The sequence below is a fragment of the Cnephaeus nilssonii genome, assembly GCF_951640355.1.
Source record: "Cnephaeus nilssonii genome assembly, chromosome: 10".
NCBI lineage: Eukaryota > Metazoa > Chordata > Mammalia > Chiroptera > Vespertilionidae > Cnephaeus > Cnephaeus nilssonii.
The window spans coordinates 66,786,946-66,804,265 of NC_137081.1; positions in this window are offsets into that span (position 1 = coordinate 66,786,946).

Here is a 17,320-nt window from a genome sequence, read left to right on the forward strand (position 1 = left end):
AGTTTATATGAGAAGACTACAGTGCCACTGTGTTGTCTGCACATGACCAAATGTCTATTTCTATATTCTCAGTGCTACACTGGAGTCTCCATGACTTTCCTTGTGACCTTTAGTAAAATGAAAAGGGTGGAGGTAGTCAAGTTTATATTTTAAGTCATTTCAGGACAAGAACTGTGGCTTTTTTGTACAGATTACAATGCACACGTCACACATCCTTTCTGGGATTCCAGGAAGGAAACAGGACCAAATAATCTGGAAACACACATCAGCCCACTTGGCAAAGGTTGAAAATCAGCAAGATGATTTCTTCAGGAATGCCTAAAATATTACTAAATTTGCCTATGTGAGCCTTGTCTTATGAAGTAGGTCTGTTTGAGTAAGGAAACATCTTTACTACATGACCTAAGAAAAATGTAAGATGATACTTCTCTGAAACTTTGGTTAGAAGCCCAGAGATTAAACTTAAATCACTGGAATCACCGAGTCTCAGAATACATAAAGACATGCACCTGACTTCTAATTCTATCAATTTCTCTTTGAGAAGTTTACTTGACTTTTATGACACACTCCATTTACTTTCCTACAATTGAGCCTATTTAAGGCTCTACTTTATTCACTTCCGCTTCACAAAAAAGTAGAGGAAAACCAAGATTCAGACATATGTGTTATCAATGATGTTAAATCAGTAACTGTGTAATGTTTCCTAATTTTCTTCCTTCCTTTCTTCCTACCTTCCTGTTGGCCTGTCTGCCTGCCTTTGTTCCTTCTCTTTTTCCCTCCTTCATACAATATTGATTAAGCACATATTATGTAAGAATTGTGCTGGTTGGTTTCCAAATTTACAAGACACACTCCTTGTCTTCAAAGTGTTTATGATCTAGAGGCAATGTCAGGTGTATCTCTGGATCACAACAGCAAGGTTCTGGAGTGTATCAAAGGATAAAAAGAGGTGGGAGAAATGTTTAAAGAGTATTTCAGTGATAACTGGAGGCAGTGGAATGAGCAGTTCAGCATCACAAGAGACCAGAATATGTTCAGAAAAATCCCCAAGGTATGAGTGGACCATTGATGACTGAGAAGTGTAGCAGTGGTTGAGTCTGAACAGGTAGGCATGCATCAAATTATTAAGAATAAGTGAGGCTATCTAAAAAAAGTATTAGGCAGTTGGGATTTATATTAAGAATACATTAAGAATTTAAAAAATACAAAGAGAAGTTAGAGATCAGAGGAAACCATCTCAACCAGATGAATATCAGGACCCACAAGAAGTTGAACAACATTGAAGATATGAGAGCTGACTTTATAGCCCACTCCTCTCTTATAGTTCAGTTTGTCTTTGCCTTTGCAATTTGTCTCTATGAAAGCAACTGCGGACTGTATTCTCTCTCTCTCTCTCTCTCTCTCTCTCTCTCTCTCTCTCTTTCTCTCTCTCTTTCTCTCTCTCTCTCTCTCTCTCTCTCTCTCTCTCTCTCTCTCTCTCTCTCCCACATGTTAAAACTCTTCAGGAAAAAGGATATACTTGGATTAGTTAGGGGTCTGTCTACAACATTAAATGCTTATAGATAGCTGGGATCTCAGACCATCTGCCACTGAAGGTTTATTTGCCTGCCAGTAGACAACGGTGTTCATCAGATACCCATAGCATAAATACAAGAGACTGTGGTTAGGGGACTACTTGCTACAACATTTCTTAAAAATGCTAGCCATTGAAGGATTGGGAGCATCATCCTATATAATAAAAGTCTAATATGCTAAGTGTCCAGTCATCCTGTTAGCCATTCAACCAATCAAAGTGTAATAGGCTAATGATATGCTAAGGCTGCCCAACCACTCACTATGACATGCACTGACCACCAAGGGGAAGACACTTCAACCAGTAGGTGAGCTTGCTGCTGGGATCTAGCCTATCAGGACTGAGTGAGACTGTCTGGACATATCCTGGAGCCCTCCCACAGTCCCTCTCCAGCTGGCCAACTTCCTGCATCCCTCCCCATCCTTGATCGTGCGCCAGTGGGGTCCCTCAGCCTGACCTGTGCCCTCGTGCAATCTGGGACTCCTCAGGGGATGTCAGAGGCTGGTTTCAGCCCCATCCCACAGGCTAAGCCGAGGGACTCCACTGGTGCACAAATTAATGCACCGGGCCTCTAGTTCAATAAATAGGATGCTAAAGATTTGATGTTTATTCTGTGGATGACAGTGATTTGTAAAGGGATTATAGGAAGAGAAGTGAATCAATTGTGATTGTATTTTAGAAAGATCATACAATATGGAGGATGGCTTGGCTCTGTAAAGGAGTAGAGGCAATGATAGAAGAGGAACAAGTTGGGAGGCTATTGCAATAATCAAGGAAAAAAACAATATGCAATGGCTTGACTGAAATGACAGCATTGGGAAGTGGGGCAGAAGAGAGAAGGCAGTTAGTAGGTGCAGTATTGAGAAGAGTTCATGTTCTGGTAAATCACAAAGCCTGTGTTTAGAAACTAGCTTTGACACTTATTAGCCCTGTGGCTACAACAATCATTTAACCTCTCTCAGCCTCAGTGCCTTTGTGAATAAACTGGGGAGAATACTAATGTATACTTGTTAGACTGTAGTAAGAGTTCATAGCAATTTAGAACATCACTCCTAGACTTCTGGCTTCCATGATGAGCTGGAGAGCAGTTATCAGGGGAAGAAGGCATGCCTTCCTAAAATCCTGAATCCCTGCTGCAAGGTCTAAATCAGATCATCTCATAATAACACAATTTCTTCATGTTCCTGGGGGAGATAAGAAATCTACAGCAAAGTAGATCTAAACATGTAATGCTTTGGAGTTTCATACATTTCTCTCTTTGGAAAAAGGCACTAGTTAAAGTCATGGCTTAGTCTCCAAAAATTATATTTGGAATGCTCATATAAATTAAAGGGTCATCAATATTCCATACTGTAAAGCACAATCCAAGAGCACTTCACCACAACTACAGCAACATTTTAGAAGAAAAAGCAAATATTGACTAGCTCAGCAATGAAGAGACATCCACAGAAGTTACACAAGAAGGCAGGTTGTTAGGAACCTTCATCATTATCTTGTCCTTACCTTGGCACTCCTCACTTTACATTCTGTTATTAATGGTTCTAAACAGGTTGCTAGCGCAGAAATCTTGGGATAACAAAGGAGAAAGATATGAGGAAAAGAGACTTTACACTGATTACTCTTGGTTGACACATTTTCTTTTCTTTCATGTACTAGGATCACACAAATTCTTGCTTCTCTTTTCCCTCCATAAAATTTTTTAAAGCTAAATCTATATGTCTTTTAGTTCATTAACAGCCTCTAATTCTAGCACTGGGTGAAGCACAGCAGTGTCTGTATCTTAAAACTGTCAAGAAGTCATTTGTCCTCTCCATCAGGTAGGAGGTCCAATACGAACTAGTTTTAGAGTGTGAATAAGGTTAATGATGAAACATTAAACATCAAATGACATACTTTTGAAGTTCCCTGTGTTTTCAATGGCACTAGAAGCATTCTGTTTGTGGCTCTTTACTACTTAGGATTTTTATTTCTATTACTTTCTCAAAATGTTCATTGCCAAGTGAAACTGCTGTAGGCATCTTTTTTTTTTTTTTGAGTTCTTTTTCATGGTGCTGCTTGAGAAGACAAAAGGGTTACAGTAAATGATTGCTTGGTTAACAGTTTTGAGTTTATCATATACATAAACGCCTGCCTATAAGGAAGTACAGAGGCAGGAGTGAGGAAGAAAACAAAGAGGAACTGAAAGAAAGTATTCTCTCACGGGGATAACTTCTCCATTCTGGATTCTTTATGTCCTGGTTGTCATCCTCATTATGTTTATGTTGAAGTTGTGTTACGTTAGAAATTAATCATGATGGGTTAAAACAGTAAGAGCTACAATCGTCGGGCTGAGTTCAAATTGGACTATAAAAAATAGGCATTACACTAAGAAAAAAAATTATATTGGAAGGGACTTTGCATATATACATAGATATTTTTAAGTCTAATTACTGTGTTTGGATTTACTCTAAATTCAAAATAACATTACTTTTTCAGTAAAAAAAAATATCACCATTGTTACACATTTACTTGATAATAACTTATGTAGCATCTTCTACATTGTCCCAGGGATGGTAGACACTGGAAATACAGCAGTAAAAAAATATATAATCCCTGCCCTCAAGGATCTCACACTCTGATTATGATCACTAAAAACATCTTTTGCATATATTTATTTTGTGTTTTGAATCTAGATAAAATATGAAATTATCTTGTGATCAAATAATTAAAAGCCAGAAGTCATTGTTGTGATGAATTAATAAACTGATAATCTATAAAATTATCTTCAGCAATTTCTATTTCTGAAAGGAACATAATACGTTTCCAATTGTGTTACTATTCCTCATGTTACTATAATTTGGAACAGATTTTTTGTAGTGCCTCATATTGTATTGATTTGTTCAATGAAGGTACAGAATATAATTGTGAAGGAAAATAACACAGACAAAATGAAGTAATGAAATTGTCTCTGTATAATTAAAATTAACAACTTACGGTTAAAACCAAGTCTGGGCTGATGTTCGACTTGACTCATACTTAGACTGTTTTCTTTCCACCTCCTTCTTGGAAGAAGTCAATTAAGATGGCAGTGCCAACACAGGTTTTTGTAGATTTAAAGATCCTTAGATGTTTGAAGTATTTTTATTTTCCATATTAGGCATCCTAGAGTCTGCAAGGATTTAATTATTAATATTGGACTTCCATGGATGTATTAACCCTTTTGACACTGAATCTCATTTTAAGCTGTGTCTTCAAATTAAAGTGAAATAGAATTATAAGCCTGATGTTTGAATTAAACCTTGGCCATAATTATGTATATGTTTCAGGCAAAAAGTATTCTTTGGCCTGTGCTGTTGAGCTAACAGACTCACTTCTCCCCAACTTTCATCTATGTTTTAGTGCCCCGATGACCCAGAATGTATAGCCATTCAGAATATTTTTGTCAGTACTATGAATAGCTGTTCTTAAGCTGCATCTATTTAATAACTATTTATACACTGGTCAATTCTCATTCTCTTCTCATATCAATAGATCTCTATAAAAACTCCTGCTGAATTCAGAAGTTTTCTAACCAAAAGACAAGAGAATTCAAGGCATATATTCCTAACCCATGCATTTCAGTCAGCTTGGCACATATTTAACCAAATTACTGCAAATGTAGCTATTTTCTAGGACTACTCTTTTCCTTTTTTTCTTTTTAGTCACAAGTTGATTTTGATCCTATAAGAATAGCTTAAACAGTAATTCTACTGAGACAAAGCAAAGGGAGCAGTGAACATTCTAGTGGGTATTTAAATAGGAACATACATGTAAAAACTAGAGATAAATAAAGTCCAGGATATGTGAAACATTAGTTGGAGCCGATTTAAAGGATTAAAATTTTGTCAAAATTGCACAAGTCCAGAACAATAGGGTGCTTTACCAATCAATAAGCAGAATCCAACAGTGGAAAAAAATAAACATGAGATAAGTATTGGAAAGTTGGGACCATGAAAAAAGAAACTGATGTTGCTTAATCTAGAGAAGAAATGATTAGAGGGAAACAATAGAAATTTCATCATATGAAGAGTTATTTTATAGATGATAGGGTCCAGATGTTTTTCTGTCCCCTTAGCTAACATAGAATTTTGTGACAACAAAAAATTTTAGGTTAATTATTGTGACTAGACAAGCTGAGAAACCCTGAAATTGTTTATTGAGAGTTGTGCATAGGAAGGTTTACTCAGCCATGGAGATTGACATGGGGCTAGTACCCACAGGGCCTTGTTAAAATTAACCTTTGAACAAGAAGCTGAGGTTCAGATGGCTCCAGAAATCACAGTTATGTGCATATATGTAACACATACAATTTTTAAATAAAGAATTTTTTAAAAATTGATGCCTCTCTATTTGAGATTATTCAAATAATTACTCTATGTATTTGTATCTTAAAATGGCCATTTTCCTCATGTTTTCTATGTTTTCCATAGGTTTCAATTGAATGTCTCCATAAATGTAGATATCTGAAAATGGATTCTGATTTGGTACATCTACTAGTAGGTAGAGCCCCTTTCTAAGTAAAAGTAAGAAATAAAATCACACTGAAAATAGTAAGACTTTCTCATGAATGTGCAACCACTGAAATGTATAAGGTAAACTCACTACTAACTTAATAATGAAAACTAAACAGTTTGAGGCACTCATCATTTTCTTTTACAGGGAATGGTTCTTTTGATAGAAAAAGAGAAAATTAAAATGAAACAAGACAGCCATTCAGCAGAAACTATTTGGATAGGGAAGATGATTTGAAGTTATTTTTTTAGCTGAATGAGGTGATAGATAGCATTATTTTATTTTTTAATAATTATAGAGAAAAGTAACATTTAAAATAACATGTACAATCAGAAGCAGGTGCTATATTACTAATCATCTATATCATAAGTAACACTGGAGAGATCCAGAAATTTCTTCAAGCTGAAGGGATAAGATACTAGAGGAAAACTTGAATCTACAGGAATGAAGAAAAACAACAAAAATTGTAAATATAAAATATTAATTGTTGGCCTCAAGTTTTTTCAAGATATGCATGACTATTTACATAAATGTTGCGTTATTTTCCATGAATAACAAAGGTAAAAGGAAAGGGAGGTAGAGGTTCCGATATGGTTTTTGTGTTTCTGCAATTTATGCTATTGTACAATATAGGCTCTGCAAGACTATTAACAGTGTGATGCATGCGTATTTTAATTCTTAAAGCAATCTCTCCCTCTCTCTTTTTCACACACACACACACACACACACACACACACACACACACACACTGTGAACAAGATATAGCAAAAAGCCAATATTGAAACTAAACTGAAATATTAAAAATATCCAAATAATCCAAAATAAAGATGAAAACAGATAAACAAACAAAAAATGGGGAAAAATAAAACAAATAAAATAGTAAACATATTTCAAAAATGTATTCATTACAGTAAATATTAAATGTTATGGTCTAAATAATTCAATGATAAAGCAAGGCTGAACAGGTTATGGTGGGGGGGGGGGGGGAAGCAGGACTCTACTACATCCTATCTAATAAAAGAGTAATATGCAGATTGATCATCACTGCAACACACAATATAGCTGCCCCTATGTGGTCAAAGATCCTGCCCCCATGTGGACACAAGATGGCCACCATAGGATGGCCAGCAGGAAAGGGCAGTTGGGAGGCACCCGGCCTGCAAGGGAGGGCAGTTGAGAGGGACCAGGCCTGCAAGGGAGGGCAGTTGGAGGTGATCAACCCTGCAGGAGAGGGCAGTTAGGAGTGACCAGGCCGACAGAGGAGGGAAGTTGGGGGCAAACAGGCTGGCAGCAGAGTAGTTAGGGGGTGATCAGGCTAGCAGGCAGAAGCGGTTAGGGGCAATCAGGAAGGCAGGCAGGCAAGCAGTTGGGAGCCAGCAGTCCTGGATTGTGAGAGGGATGTCCGACTGCCCGTTTAGGCCCGATGAGGTGATAGATAGCATTGGGCCTAAACGGGCAGTCGGACATCCCTCGAGGGGTCCGAGATTGGAGAGGGTACAGGCTGGGCTGAGGGACAACCCCCCTCCGTGCATGAATTTCGTGCACCGGGCCTCTAGTGCTGTCTATAAGAGACTTATTTTAAAAATAAAGCCAATGATACGTTGAAATTAAATGGAGAGAAAAAGTATATCATACAGATAACCAATAAGCATAAGAAAATTCAGTATTTTTAAAAAATATTTTTTATTGATTTCAGAAAAGGAGAAGGAGAGAGAGAGAGAAACATCACTGATGAGAGAGAATCATTGATCAGCTGCCTCCTGCACACCCCACAGTGGGGATCAAACCCATAACCCAGGTATGTGTTCTGACTGGGAATCGAACCATGACCTCCTGGTTCATAGGATGACACCTGACAACTGAGCCATGCTGGCAGGCAGAAAATTCAGTATTTTAATAACTAATAAAATAGACTTCAGGCAAATAGTATTAAGAGAAATAAACAGGACATTTCATAATAAAAAAAAATTATCAATGATTATGTACCTAAAAATAGGGGCTCAAAAGAAATCAAACAATAATCATCAGAACTAAATCAAGAAATAGTCAATTGCATAATCATGAAAATGTATTTTATCACCCATGAAATAAGAAATCTGACACTATTTTGTTTTGTTTGCTGACAGTTTCTAAGTCTTATGCCTTCCTCTCTCCTTTGTGCCCCACATTTTGGTAAGCTGATAAAAAAGCTTGAGATACTCCCTCTTTTGGTACCAGCAAAATACTCAAATGGTGCAAGCCCCTCACCTTGGTCTCAGCCCCTAATCACAATAAAAACCCAGACCACTCTCCTTTCCTTGCTCTCAACTTTTTGAATGTGCTTGAGGAAAAAACATAGTATGTATAGGATTCAGTACTATTTGTGGTTTCATACATCATTGGGAGTCTTTGAACATATCGCCCATGGATAAGGGGAGACTACTCTAGATAATTTTTTTTCATATCAAAGTCTACTAGTACAATTAAGATAGCTTTCAAACTAAACAGAACAAATGTGTTTAAACCATGTGGGATTGCTACCTTTTTATCTAGCCTGTGTGGTATGCACCAGAACTATTTGGTTCCTGCTGTATCGCCCCCTCTACATACCAAGTGGCACACATGGAAATAGTTGGCCACTGTTCTCTCTCCAACACCATCAAAGAATAGCAACTCTGTGATGAATACTTAATGCAGTGCCTACAACCCCTGTGGCAATGGAAGAGCTAGCAAAAAGCAGGAAAAGAGCCTGAGATGACACTGAAAGTCTGACAACTGACATTTACAACAATGTTAATGATTCGCAGTTTTCAGATCTACAGCATGAGAGCCTCCAGTGTCGCTGCCACCTGCACGATTCATATGCCGTCTTCCCTAGCACTACACGGGAAAGTGGAGCTCCATGTTGCGGGGGAATTGGGGGTTATTAACACTGCCAATATCTTGTAGCTGGCAATTCTTTATTAAAAAAAATTGAGTAGTGATAACTCATTTGCGAATTTTGCTACTTCATATTTCAAATTAGAATGCAATAGAAGGCACATTTCGTTTTGTTTTGCTTTAGTAAATAGGGTACAGAAAGTCATAGAAATCAACATGATCAGACCTATGAGGTCAGACATTTCAATAATATTATACTCGTAGGTAACTATTGCTTAGTGTTTACAATTCTCGGGTTTCGCTTGTCCCCTAATTCATATTGGTATTTAGAGCCAACCCTGGTGTACCTTTAGAACTTAATCTTTAACTTGTTCTCTGAGGTTTTTGGGAAGGCAATATGCAGTGATATCAACAGGCCTACTTCTATAATCATGTTAAAAATTATAACATTTTTCCCCTAGCTAGTTTGGCTCCATGGATAGAGATTCTGCCTGTGGACTGAAAGGTCCATGTTTGGATTCTGGTCAAAGGCACATGCCTGGGTTTCAGGCTCAATCCCCAGTATGGGGCATGTAGGAGTCAACCAATCAATGTTTCTGTCTCATCATTGATATATTTTATCTCTCTCTCCCTCTCCCTACCTCTCTGAAGTCAATAAAAATATATATTTAAAAAATTATAAGATTTTGAACATGTGGATGCATTCCATTTATTAAATTAAGATTCCTGAGTGATAATATTGCTAAATATATTAGTCATGTGCTTTATGTTTATTTCAGACTTACATGAATATTTAAAAAATGTAAAGTAAAACCATTAATGACAAACTTTACCATATTTTCATGATGCCAATAGACTAGGTAAATATGCTTTGTTAATAATAAAAATAACAATAGACTCCATTTAGAGAATAACTATTATATGTTAGGCAATTTGCATGTATCTTCTCAAATTCCTGCAATGACCTTTCAAGATAGGTGCTATTATTCTTATTTTACAATGGAGGACATTACACCTGTGAAAAATTAAATAACTTACTTAAGTCCATAGAGTTATCTGTCAGTGTAGTCAGATTCATAACTTGGTTTATCTCATTCTAAGACCTGTATGAATATTGTTAAATACTGTGCTTTCCTCTGTAACATATAGAGTGTGAGTGTCACATGACATATGTATCTATCAAAAACCATGTGTTCTCACATGTAAAATATGTTCTATCTCAGTACTATAATATGGATTGGAAATTAAATGTGGCAAGGGTACTTATTTAAATAAAAATCTAAATATTGTCATTTTTATATATGATCAAACCTTGTTTTATTGTACTTGTTTTATTGCACTTCAGAGATGTTGCACTTCTACAAATTGAAGACAAGACCCTCCATCAGCAAAAAGATTAGGGCTCACTTCATTGCGATGCCCACTTTATAGTGATGGTCTTGAACAGAACCCACAATATCTCCTAGGTATGCCTGAATACCATAATTAAGTTTGTACTCCTTACAAATCTATCACATAGTACATGATAGCTTTGCATAGATAATTATGGGAACAAATAAGTTGCATGCTACATATAAGCTTTCATTAACTGTTTCTGTGACCTTTATGCCTTTGTGACATCCAGAGGTCACTGTGACATAATTTTCTTTGTCTTACTTTTACCTATAATAATAAAAGCATAAAACACTAATTAGACTGGACGACCTTCTGAATGAAGCCAGGGCTGTGGGGGAAGCCAGGGTCTGGGTGCCAGAGGGAAGCCAGTGCTGGCAGCCAGGGGAAGGAAGGCCTACTCTTACACAAATTTCATGCATTGGGCCTCTAGTTTTTATATAAATAAGAATTATAGGGTTCATATAAGAATTATATTTCTGCTATAATAACATACTTCATAACTCACAAACACTCAGTGAGATGAAACCGGATACCTCACTAATGTCATCTGAACATATCTTTTATAATTCTAACATTTAAGTACTGGTACACAGAACACACCCAGATCATTTGTGCTTTGTGCAAAAATTGATCAAGTTAAAACCACTAAGTAGTATTTTTTTTTAAACTGCCTATGCTGCGCCTTGATGGATGTAGTGAGAAAATATTTCTACTTCCATGTATCCATTTCACCTTCCAATGAGAATGTACATGGAATTAGGATTACTAAGTAAAGTGTATTCTTATTACTTACACCTTAGTAGTGTCTCTAAATGATACCATATATTATTTTGCTTTATATTTAAACCATGATTTTTTTCTTACAAATTTTTCTTTAATATTTCTATTTTTCCCAGTGGAATGACAATAATTTTATTGTAACTTTTGTCTTTAATTTTTACCTTACTTTGTGAATTTCCAGTTTCTCAACTATTCTGTTTCAAATACTCTCTGCTAACCTGGAATATTTTCTCAATAATTTTTTGTCTTCTTGTTTTAGTCTGTGCTATTTTGCTCTAGGCTTGCTACATATTTAACATGATGGGAATCTTCTACTTACAAGATCATATATCTTCCTATGTCTCTATACTTTATTTTTTCTTATAATTTCAATTTTTTAATTACACTTTACATTTAACTTTATTTTGTATTACTTTCAGGAGTTCAGCATAATGGTTAGAGAATCATCTAATCTAATAATAGACAAATATGCAAATTGACCGCACCTTCACTACACCAAGGCCACGCCCACCAGCCAAGCCACGCCCACCAGCCAATCAGGACAAATATGCAAATTATCCCAACAAAGATGGCGGCTAATTTGCATATCGCGACAGCGTAGAAAGAAGCCAAGAGCTACAGAAGGGAGCAAAGCTGCAGAGAAGCAAGCAAGCCGGGGGGAGGAGAAGGGAGGAGCGGAGGTGGGTCCGGGGGAGAAGGGAGGAGCGGAGGCGGGGCCGGGGGAGAAGGGAGGAGCGGAGGCGGGACCGGGGGAAAAGGGAGGAGCGGAGGCGGGGCCGGGGGAGAAGGGAGGAGCGGAGGCGGGGCCGGGGGAGAAGGGAGGAGCGGAGGTGGGGCCGGGGGAGAAGGGAGGAGCGGAGGCGGGGCCGGGGGAAAAGGGAGGAGCGGAGGCGGGGCCGGGGGAGAAGGGAGGAGCAGAGGCGGGGCCGGGCGAGAAGGGAGGAGCGGAGGCGGGGCCGGGGGAGAAGGGAGGAGCGGAGGCGGGGCCGGGGGAGAAGGGAGGAGCGGAGGCAGGGCTGGGGGAGAAGGAAGGAGAGCGGGCTGGTGGAGAAGTTAGAAAAGCAGGGGGGCTGGCGGAGATTGCGGGGCGGGGGACAAGGGAGGAGAGCAGGCAGGGTGGGGTAGAGTGCAGCAGGAAACCCTATTGCAGGATTTTTCCTGCAACGGGAACGCTAGTATAATTTATAAAGTGTTCCCTTCAATATTTCAAACTAGAGGCCTGGTGCATGAAATTTGTGCAAGGGGGTATGTGTCCCTCAGCCCAGCCTGTACCCTCTCCAATATGGGACCCCTCTGACAATCCAGGACTGCTGGCTCCCAACTGCTCACCTGCCTGCCTTCCTGATTGCCTCTAACCGCTTCTGCCTGACAGCCTGATCACCCCCTAACCACTCCCCTGACAGCCTGATTGATGCCTAACTGCTCCCCTGCCAGCCTTTTTGCCCCTAACTGCCCTCCTCTGCAGACCTTGTCACCCCTAACTGCCCTCCCCTGCAGGCCTGGTCATCCCTAACTGCCCTCCCCTACAGGCCTGGTCCCCTGCAAATGCTCTCCCCTGCAGGCCTGGGTCCCCCCCAACTGCCCTTCCCTGCAGGCCTGGTCGCCCCCAACTTCCCTCCTCTGCCGGCCTGGTCACCCCTAACTGCCTTCCCCTGCTGGCCTGATTGCCCACAACTGCCCTCCCTGGCAGATCTGGTCCCTCCCAACTGCCCTCCCCTGCTGGCCATCTGTATCCACATGGGGGCAGTCATCTTGTGTCCACAAGGGGGCAGTCATCTTGTGTGTTGGAGTGACGGTAAATTTGCATATTATTCTTTTATTAGATTAGATAGGATAGAGGCCTGGTGCACGAGTGGGGGCTGGCTGGTTTGCCCTGAAGGGTGTCCTGGATCAGGGTGGGGGTTCCTTTGGGGAGTGGGGCAGCCTGGGCGAGGGGCCTGTGGTGATTTGCAGGCTGGCCACGCCCCCGGCGACCCAAGCGGAGGACCTGGTATCCGGGATTTATTTATCTTCTATAATTGATAGCCTTGAGTGGAGCCAAGCCTCCTGCTCGCTCTGTGGCTGCAGCCATTTTTGTTGGGATTTATTTATCTTCTATAATTGAAACTTTGTAACCTTAAGTGGAGGCCAAGGCAGACCAGGCCTGCGGAAACTTGACTTCCTCCATCACTGGGGGCAACTCAAACCTCCTGCTCTCTCCAGCTCTGTGGCTGATGCCATTTTTGTTGGGATTTATTAATCTTCTATAATTGAAACTTTGTAGCCTTAAGTGGAGGCCAAGGCAGGCCCAGGGCAGGCAGAAAGCTTGGCTTCCTCCATTTCTGGGGAAACCCACGGCTCCTGCTCTCTGTGTGGTCACAGCCATCTTTTTTGGGTTAATTTGCATACTTTCTTCCTGATTGGCTGGTGGGCATGGCTTGTGGGTATAGTGGTGGTATGGTCAATTTGCATATTACTCTTTTATTAGATAGGATACCTACCCAGCACCATACATACTTATTACAATATTGTTGACTATATTAATGAGTACCTCTTCAACAAACTTTTAAAATTACATAAAGAGACTATCTCTCAAAATGTCCTAATTATCTTACAAAATATGATAGTTTTGCTGGGTATCAAATACTATGTTCAAATTCATTTTTCTTTAAAAATGTATGGACTTGGCTTCACAAGCTCTCAGAATCAAAATTGTGATTGAGAAATTGGTATTGTTTCTGTTTTTTTTTTCTTAAATTTTCATCTCTGCAATAAAAGGATACGTCTAACTGTGGTTCTTTTCTTTCATAATTTGGAGGGCATGTGGTGTACCTTTCCAAACTTGAGACATGCCCTTTAACTCTTGAAAAGAGTTATTTTGTTCAATCGTTTTTTCTTTATGTTGTTCTTCTGTGCATGAATAAACTCTTTTAATACAGTCATAAAACTTATTTTTAATGATATTTTTTGTTTCCAGAATTAGCTTTTATTCTTCAAAGTTTCGTTTCTCTGCTTGTTTTAGTGCTCTCCTGCAGTTTGCTCAATTTTTCTATATGTAGGGGAATTCTTGCCAGTGCATTGGTATTTAAGATTTAAGAATTGGTAGCTCACATGAGTTTCCTCTGCTATTTTTTAAGTAGATGAATTCTATAATAATCATTTCCCCTGAGTAGAAAGTATGCCTGGAATAGAGTATCAGGTTCAGTCTTTGCTTGGAGCTGAGTGAGCAAGGAGCTGGCTTTCAGACTGGAACACCTATATTGCAGTTTGAAGACTTGAGAGAAACTACACCCATGTTGAATGTTTTGAAGCTATCCAAAAGATGCATTTATTTACATATTTACTCCCTTATGATTTACCTGAAGAGTGGCACCAAACTGCTTCCATCTGTGCATAGAGACAGGAGGGTAGGAGGATACTAATTTTTCCATATGTAGATCTTAAACTAATGTGCCTCTTTTCAGCTCCATTTTTCACTCCTGTTCCCCATCATATTTACAATTTCTGTGCTTTAAACCCCTCTGGGGTTCTGACAAAAATGTACTTGTCAGAGTATGCTCTGGGTTATGGCTACACATTTTATCTGGTCTAGAATGAACTGAAAATCACATCTACTTATGAATAACTCTTACCAGTTCTCTTTACAGTTATGGCATTAATCCATATTTTTACTTAGTACTTGCATTATATTGGGGGTGATTTGAAGGGTAAGAAGGAAACGTATTTATTCAGTCATCTTGAATTGGAAGGTGTCCTTTTGAAGTTCCAAGGGATACATTTAAACAATAGTGAAATTGTAGTTGCTATCTCCTGAATTACCCATTATATAAAATGAGCAAATTGATATCCCTGTGCTTTGCTTCAGCTCTCCTCCTCCCTCCTGTGTCTTAACTCCTCTCAGTTCTTTCATAATGTTTAAGTCACAAAGTGGATAACATTTATATGCTTTTTTTTATTTTTTTGCATTTTAGGGCTTGGTATATACAATGATTCTGAAAACTGAATACCAGAAAGCAGTGTTTATAAATTGTATAATGCAGAACTTAAGAATCAGGGAAATTTTAAAAGCAAAATAAAGCTTTTAACTGATAAATATGACAGTGAGATGAATATATTATTTCTTGATTTTTTCAAGAAAAAATTATGTAGTCTTTATTTTAATTACAGTGGAAAATTGATACTGTATGAATAAGCCAGTCAATAGTATAAATTCTGCATTGTGATTGGTAAAGTTGCATTGCTAATACCCAAACATAATGACTTATTTTCTGACACCTTTCTCCTCAATGGCCTTGGTAACCCTATCTTCTCCTGATCGCTATCTTGCAGCCTACTTCACTTTCTCAACACTCACTTTTTATGTATTAATACTTCAAATTTTATATTCAAAACACTTGTGTGTATGTGTGTTCCTTTACCCCTGGTTTGGCATCTGAGTCACATCTGTATTTTGAAGGTTGAAGGCTGTCATCTCTTGAGCTTCTGATTTGCACATCCTATTGACTGTTGAATGTGTTCACAGAGATGTGCTATAAACAACAGAACAGAATTAATCATCTTTTTCATTCCTGCTTTTACACTGACAACACTTCTCCCTGTGTGTCTCTTGTTTCATTTATTACAACACTTTTTACCAAATCTTCCAGACCAGAAACGTACTCCTGCTACATAGCTGTCATTAGAATTGCTTAGTTTGCATAATGTTTCTTTGATCTATCTTCTCTTGTCCACTTCCTTTATGGATATCCAGATTTAGCCATTATCAGGTCCATACAGGTTTCATAGTTTTTTATTGTTGCTGTTTGTTTTGTTTTTTGTTGTTGTTGTTTTTGTTTTGTTTTTTGCTTCTGTCACTATCTCTCCCAATGCATTCTTCACACTATCATCAGTTATCTTTTTAAGACCAGAGCATATAACTTTTTGCTCCAAAACATTCAAGTGTTCCTCATGTCCTCAGAATGAAGTCTAACATTCCCTTGGCATGAAAGAATTCCCATGATCCTACATGCTTCATCTCTACTCCTGCATCTCTCTCATGCAGCCAATTCTCTAGGCATTGGCTTTTCTACTTAAAATTATTGCTTGTCTCATTTTCTGTTTTTATATGTGTATTTCTAGTATCACATGATCTCACTCATCTATGGGAAATAATGAACAACATAAAGTGATGAACAAAAACAGACCCGGAGAGAGGGAAGCATCGATCAGACTGTCAGGCCTCAGAGGGAGGGGAGAGGAGGGTGGGGGTCGGGGGGAGAGATCAACCAAAAGACTTGTGTGCATGCATATAAGCCTAAACAGTGGTCACGGACAACAGGGTGTTGGGGGCATGCGTGGGGAGGGGTTTGGGATGGGAATGGGGGGATAAGGACAAATATGTAATACCTTAATCAATAAAGAAATTAAAAAAAAAACACACACACAAAAGAAAACTAAAAAAATAAATAAATAAAGTAAGTTATTTCACACTGTCTGCCTTTTCAAAGGCCCAACTCAACTTCCTTTCATTCCATAAAGTCTCCCCTGATACACCTTGATTAAAATTTATCTCACTTTTTTAAATTTCATGTTTAACTTTGTATCACTAATGCACTAATTCTCAACTAGGGGTGATTTTGCATTCCATAGGATATTTGTTAATGTTTGGAGATATTTTCTATTGTCATGATTTAGGCCCTTAATTTTAGGGGAAAGTAATAGAGGCCAGATATGCTTTTAAACATCCTATCAAGCATGGGTCAGTTCCCCACAATAAAATGTTAATAGTACTGAAGTTGAAAAACATTTCTTTACTGTAATACTTTGTTATATTCTTCTTCAACAATAAATATTTGTGATATACTTAAATATTTTAGTAAAATGTAAGCATATTTAGAACAAGAACTGAGTCATACTTTCTTCGGTTTTCCTCTTTGCCTAGCACAACAATCTTTTTGTTTTGTTTTGTTAATCCTCACCTGAGGATTTTTTAACCACTGATTTTTAGAGAGAGTGGAAGAAAGAGTGGAGGAAGAGAGAGAGAGAAACTTTGATGTGAGAGAGACACATTGATTGGTTGCCTCTCCCATGTGCTCTGACAGAGGCCAGGGATCAAACCTGTGACCCACATATGTGCCAATGACCAGGAATCAAACCCATGGCCCTTCAGTGCACAGGCCAATGCTCAATAACCAGTGAGATGCTGGTCAGGGCTGCTTATCACAA